The following is a 7516-nucleotide window of genomic DNA, read 5'->3' as shown; positions in this document are numbered from 1 at the left end:
AAATAAATAATTAAAATTAAAAAATAAAAAACTGGGAATATGGAAAAGATGAATTTCACAACTTCCTTACCATTTGCATTCCTTGATTTTAAATTATATGTGTTCATGTATATTATCTCCTAATAAAACTGATAACTAAAAAAAAAAGTCAAGTTGGGCTTTGACAGTTGAATAGAATTTTAAAAAGGATATTCCATGGGGCAAGCAAGAACACCTAGTGAGAGGAAAGGTAACAAGTAGGAATATGCAAGTCTCTTTTAATTTCATCTAATTCAACCATAGTTGTCAAAAGTTTATTCTCTTTTGAGTATTTTGCTAATTAAAGGATACAAAGATAAATGAAGAGTAGTCCTTACTCCCATAAAATTTAACAACCTGGAAAACAGAGAATGATATGGACACAACTATTATAAGAAAATGGATTTCTGTGAGTAAAATTTATATTATAACCTTTATTTAAATGCCTGAGCAACAGACCTGTGGACAGAAAGATCTAAGTTTAAATTTTAGCTGTGCCTCTTCCTAGCTATGTAACCTTGAGCTCCTTTCAGTGTTAATTTCATCCATGACTGTGTTCCATCAATTTTGAGGATATAATTGGAAGTACTCCACCTGCAAACTCATTCGCAGCAGGTCAGAGAGCATTTCATTGCCATCAATATTACCAAATTATCAATGCCTAGGCTAGCTTTCCTTCCACAGGCTTTGTGTTTTGTACTCCATAAATACTCATGAGGTCACATTAACCAAATAGCAAATTATTGGATTCCAATTCTTGCTATCTGTTTACAGGCATGGCTGTTCCAGGCATGCCTCACCAACTGAATCAGATCCCATTGGCCTGACTCTTAAAGCCACATCTGCACTTCCTCTTCCTTTGGAAGTAGCTCACTGGGCGGCACTAAGAGACCAGGCTCCTGTCAGTCCAGTTTCCTTCAGCCTGTCATCCATGAGGGTGAACAGCTGTCTTGGCTTGCCTAGGATTGAGGGGGATTACTGGGACATGGGAATCTCAGCACTAAACTGGGGAAATCCCGGCTAAAGCAGCATGAACTGGTCATCCTACCACTGGCCTAGTCCAGACCTCTCCCCGATGGCTCTACCCCTTGTTGTTGAAGACTCAACATATCTACTGCTTAACCTTGTCCAAGTTTAATGGTCTCCTAGGTATTTTGAGAGTTAAAAAAGAAAATGTATGTGAGGGCTGAGTTTCTGAATGAGAATGCCAAGCCAGTTTCAAATTAAAAGCAATACTAGCAAATTAAAACACTCTGCCAGTTAAAAAATTTCAGGGACCGGGAAAGAAAGGCAGATAGCTTGAGTGAAAGGTTATATGACATCATAGATAAAGCTGAAAAGTAGGGTTTGACCATTTTCTTTCTGTGTGTTTGTGTATGTGTGTACATACATGTGTATATATACATGTATATTTATGTTTGTTTACAGGCCAGAAATGCTATGAAAAATTTTTAGACAAATCAGTAGAACTAAGGTAGTATCTGGATAATATAAGTAAGGAATGGCTTAATAGCTAAGAGAACTACTTAATATAATACTCTTAATTTTATTTTCATAAATTTGAAGAAAACCCTTGAAGCTTTTTATTTCATCTTTATGAGAATCAGGTATAAGATAATATGTTATAAACCCAAATCAAAGAATTGGTTATTTCTAACTTAATACATTAATATTTTATAAGGAATTTTGAGATAAATTAGAGAATTGTCAGAGATAGGGACAGAAAGAAGGTGATTAATGTTTTCATTTAGAACATGTGGACAGTTGACTTAATTCATCTTAAATGTCTTAGAAGTTTTGACAACCTTATGATAATTGATCTTTTCTTGCATTTGATGACTTTGAATAAACACACTGTAACCACTGATTCATTTCCATAATTAGTTTTATAAAGTCAAAAGATCCCTCAGTAGTCAATGATACTAGTTTCCTAATTTAAAGGTTTTTTTCCCAGTTATAAATAATTAGCCATGATTGAAATTTTCTCACAAGAATTTCTCTATAGAGGAATGATGCTTTCAAATTGAGGTTCCCACTAGATTAAAACTACTTTGTGGGAGGGAGCATGTCCCTACTTCCATCCCCATTTTCATATATACAGTTAGGAAATGTTTATAAATCTGTTGGTGTTCACAAAACTGCTCTCTCCAGTGTAGTGATTTTGAGACAAGAAGATTTTGGGGACAAAATGCAGCAGTACAGTTGTGCTAGGTAGGTAGGTTTGGGCTTCTCAATCAGTTTCAGATGCATATCAGATCAAAACAATAAATTCTGAATCCAAAAATTCAGGGGGTTTCTATTACCATGTTTGTAGTCCATAGTTAGTAGCACAGTACGACATACAGAGTTAAATCTGAAGACAGTTATTGGTAGGTTAATCAACTCAGTTCACTCAATAAATAATTATAGGGTATCTTCTATGTGTAAGGCACACTGCTAATCCCTAAGGGTATAGTCAAAATACTTTGCCTTGTAGAGTTTGCATTCTAGTAAGGAAAACAGACCAAAAGAAACAAAAGTAAATATATAGTATGTCAGATGGCGATAAACACTATGAAGAAATGAAAGGGTAAAGGGTTTGGGGAGTGCTTGGAAGTGGAAAGGGTAGGCCTTCTGTTTGAGATTTGGCATGAAGGAAGGCCTTGCTGAAAAGGCAATATTTGAGCAAAAAAGAAGAAAGTGGGCTTTGGAGGTAAGTGAAGAAGAGCTGTCTAGGCAGAGGGAGAAGCAAGCGCCAAGGTCCTAAGGCAGAAATGCTCAGATATCAAGGAATAGCACGGAGGTTCGTCTGGTAGGAATGTCTGGGAAAGAGGGAATGGCAGGAGATGAGCATGGAGAGGTCGGGGCAGGGTGCCAGATTCTAAGGGGCCTTATAGGGTGGGGATTTGGGGCATTTACTCCCAGTGAGATGATTTTGGAAACAAAGGGTTGAATTTTTTATTTCAAATACCCTCAAACCAAATTGCCATAAGACTTGTCATTGAATTAAGAAGACAAATTCCATTTTGAATTATCTTTTTGAACTTAGATGGATTATCCTATAAGCTTATTAACTCAATCTTGGGAAAGACTTGCCTGCTAATATTGCAGCAACCAGGTTCTAGTTGCCCAACTTCTTAGAACAGCTTGTCCATTTTTCAGAATTCCATGTTTCATCTCTCTAAAAACTTGGCTAGAGTTTTTAGCAAATCAAGACCAATACTTTTTTTTTTAATTTTTTTAATGTTTTATTTATTTTTGATACAGAGAGAGACAGAGCATGAGAAGGGGAGGTGCAGAGAGAGAAGGAGACACAGAACCGGAAACAGGCTCCAGGTTCTGAGCTAGCTGTTAGCACAGAGCCTGATGCGGGGCTCGAACCCACGAACGTGAGATCTGACCTGAGCCCGAGTTGGAGGCCTAACCGACTGAGCCACCCAGGCGCCCCAAGACCAATACTTTTATAAAACTATGGAATATTATTGATAGTTTGCAAAAAGAAGAAAGCTTGTTTTATTAGCTAGGATATTTTAGTTTAATCATCTATTCAACAAGAATTTACTTTTTTCCTACTGTGTTTCAGAAATGGTGCTATATATTGGGAATACAAAAATATATACAGGTTTTTTTCCTCAAAGAGCTCACACAGTCAAATGGGTGATGTAGATTCACAGATAAATGATCACAATATGATATGACAACTGTCTAGAACTGGTACCTAGTGAGTACTCTTAGATTCTTGTTAAATGGCTAAATTGTAGTAACTCTATCTGAAGTTAGAGAAGGATCACTGATTCAGATTCAGCCAGCAGCTTCATGAAGAAAGGACATGGTTTTGTTCTTCCTAGCATCTAATATAGAATCTAACAAATAGTAGGTGCTCAGTAAAAAGTTATATAATGAATGAGTAAATGAATAAATGAATGAGGAGAGGGTTGAACAGAGTCCGAGGGAAGAATCAGTTTTGTTTGGGAGGCAGACACACATTGCTGGCAAAGAGAACAAGGTGTGCAAAAGGTATGGAGACATAGAAAATTGGGATTCCATCCCAGTAATAATTTTAAATTTCCACTTAAGGTATTCTGCCAATCCCACACTTGAGTCATAATTATTGATACAAATGCTTCTTTTCGGTATATTTCTTATGAATTTGTATGCATCTAGAAACTCCCTAAAACATTATTGGTATGTATTTGTATATACTAGCCAGAGGAAATAAGTATATTTTTAGTATAAAAAAAATCTTATTTGTTGCCCAACTTCTTTTTTAAAAAGTATATTTATATGCAAGAACAACTTTGAAATCAGAAGAGATAGTGTCATCCTATCAGTATAAAGCTTAATCCACCTGGGAAAACTTAGTAGAAAAAATTTACAGATTTTGCCATAGAATACCTGTACTATTTTGTCCATTAGTTGTGCAGTTAAACCTTCATCAAGGTAGAACAAGCCCTGGAAATGGTTTCAACTGAATGACAAAAGAAACGGAGTAAGATTCATTCAAAACTGGTTCACACCAGCTCTCCTGCATGTACTATTAACTGCTAAGATCAAGTCACAAAACATTATTTTGAGGAGAAAGGGTTTAGTGAACCCTAGAAATTGGGTTTGATTTATGCCAGAAAATCTGCCTTTTCACTGCTTGAGATTCTATGGAAGAAAGCCCCAGTCTTTTACCAAACGGTTTCTAAGGAAACCCCTTATAGCACAGCATCTGAAAACAATTTGGTTGTTAATGAGAAATGGTTCTCACGATGGTGGGAAAGTGCTGACTGAAAGAAAAGACTTCTAGATTTGGCAGTCAGTCTGTAAGAAGTGTTTACTGTTCTGCAGTTACGTTACGTTCCTGAAATTTTTACATAGATCAAACCTTTGCAGGTCCTATTTCACAGTCAGTCTTGCTTTGTAGATATATATTTTTTAAAAGAAGCAATAGAAAAAATTTTGTGCTAACAATGTAGATGCTTGAACTTGTGAATATATTCAAACTAGTTTCCTCCCAGAATCTGCAGTCCATTGAGTTTTCCAGTCTGTTTTGGAATTCCAACGTTCCATTCAGTGTGCTTGAATTCGTAGATTATTAACATTGTGTTATAAGAATATGAAGTTAAATTGCATAAAGGATGGCTAGAAATACTAAAATACGGTAGGGCATTTATGTATTCTTTAAACCTGTTTTTCAAATGTATTCTGAAATGTCTCATAAGTTGTATTTATTTTACTTCTTTTAAGTTCTTCAAAAGAAAGCAACTAATTGGAATGTTTTAACTATAATCCTTTTATAATAGTTTCAAGATTAAATATTAATATCTAATGAAGCACTAAAACCTTGTAGTTAAAAAATAAATGCTAGGTCTGCACTAATTCCTCCAAATGAATCTTTTGAAATCAGATTGCAAGATAACCATACCTATATTTTCTCAAAAACCCTTAAGTAATGAAACCAAAAGAAGAAACTCCTACAATAATTTCAAATAGGGTTTCACCTCCAGCATGATTCAGAAACATGAGTAAATATATGACAGGAAGCAGGAAAGGCCACCAGAAGTTCAGAGAAGATACTTTGAAATATTTCTCACCCTGGGAGCATTAAAAGTTTGTGAGTCTGTGTAAAATACAATACTCAGTTGTCACTTGAAAGCCTATGGGTGCATCACTTTGCCCACGGCTGCCACCAGTCCATCTGTCCCCCGTATGTTTTCTGTTTTAGACTTTTGTACGAGGCAGAGTTGCCAAGACTCTTCTTGCTGTCCTCGGTTGTTTTCCTCGTGTGACCCCCACCTCCTTTCTCTTTCTTCTCCAGTCTTTGAACTTCCTCCACTTTGGGCAGCTGCTTTCATTTGCAACTCTGCTTTGGGCAGGGAAAAAATTCTGCCAATGGAAATAGGGAAAATAAGAAAAAAAACAAGACGGGTTGCAAGTGCTTTGCGTGTGTTGAGGCTCTCTGGCGGCCCACTGTGGGGTCTGTCAACTCCTTGAGTAATAGACTGAGAAGGGATGTGCTGTTGGTGACTGACCCAAAGCGACCAGGGATTATCCAAGATTATCCAGAAGTTGTGTTGAGGGAAGTTAGAAGGTGTTATAGTTTATATGTTTATTACCCACTCCATACTCTCAGGGCATATATTCTCTAACAGCTCTGTCAGATGTATTGTTAGTTTTGCCTGGTTACAATAAACATTTATTTCTATAGTATTTTGGGTTATGACATTTTAGAAGAAGAGAGCATGGCTTTCTTTTCTACTCTCCCTTATTCTCTACAATACAGAAACTCAGAGGGCAGAAACTTCTCTTTAACTTTTTCAGTGCAACTGATGACAAAAAAGCATGTATATGAGTATTTCTAAACACTAGTTCATGAAGAAAATGAAAAGCATCTTTTCTAAAGCAAAAGAACAGCAAGCTAATGCTTTATCATTGCCGTTGTTATGCCGGTGTGTTTGATTTTTGAGGTTTAGTGAAAATTTCTTGGAATGGCTGAGAAACAGAAGACATCATTCTTGTCTCTGTTGATAAAACATCAGAAGGGTAGATTGATAGTGGGAGATGCCCCAAATAGACATAGAGTTTCTGCCTCAGCATATTCAACTTGTTCCTACTTCTTCTCTTCTTCCCTCTCCTGCAGCATCCGCCACAGCACCACGGGATGGCTCCCCACAGAGGGCAGCGGGCTAACTGGGCAGCTGGTAAGTCCAGTGTTAGACTCAGAAAAGAATACTTGCCTTACCTCTATAAACACTCTGCACCTCACACTGACAAATGTATGCCCGAGTGAAGAAATTGTCCAGGCAAAATATCTCTTCCCTTTGACCTTCTCTGAGTGCCATTAATTTTTATTATCCAAGCTCAACACATAAAAAGCAGGAACCACATAAGAGCTGTAAACAAGAATGTGTGAAAAACAGGAGTAACTGTATTTGCTGAGTTGATATCCAAGTAAAGGAGTGGATCACATTTCCCAGTCTTGGAAAAACTTCTGAAAGTAGGTAGTTTCCAGATAAATTTAATTCAAAATATTCCAAGGGCCTGTTATATGCTAGACTCTTCTCTAGTAACTGCAAAGTCACTGTGAATGCAAAGATAATGGAGATGTCCTACCCACAGAGGAGCTCACAGACAAGGCTTGTGGCAGCCCCTCTTCTCGGAGTCTGGAGGGTTTTAGGTAGTGTCTCTAGATTTAAGTCTCACTGAGCAGTGATGCCCTTATTCATGTAACAAACCAGTAACGAATGCCCTACGTTGTGCTGAAGTACCAGCTCCTTGGCTTTGCAATGATGAATAAGACAAGAGACCCTCTCCTCCAGAAGGTCTCAGACTAGAGGAGGAAAGAGAGAGGTCAAAGAGAAATTATTAAACCATTTTTACATAAGTGAGAAAATAATACTCTCTCTGGAACACTCAATTTCTGAAATTGATAGATCTTGTCAGTTCAGTGAAAACGCATGTAAAGTGCTTATCTCTGGAACACTCAATTTCTGAAATTGATAGATCTTGTCAGTTCAGTGAAAACGCATGTAAA

This window comes from Suricata suricatta, chromosome 8 (genome assembly GCF_006229205.1).
Source record: "Suricata suricatta isolate VVHF042 chromosome 8, meerkat_22Aug2017_6uvM2_HiC, whole genome shotgun sequence".
Lineage (NCBI taxonomy): Eukaryota > Metazoa > Chordata > Mammalia > Carnivora > Herpestidae > Suricata > Suricata suricatta.
The sequence above is the reverse complement of the archived record's forward strand: the minus strand, read 5'-3'. Positions refer to the sequence as shown.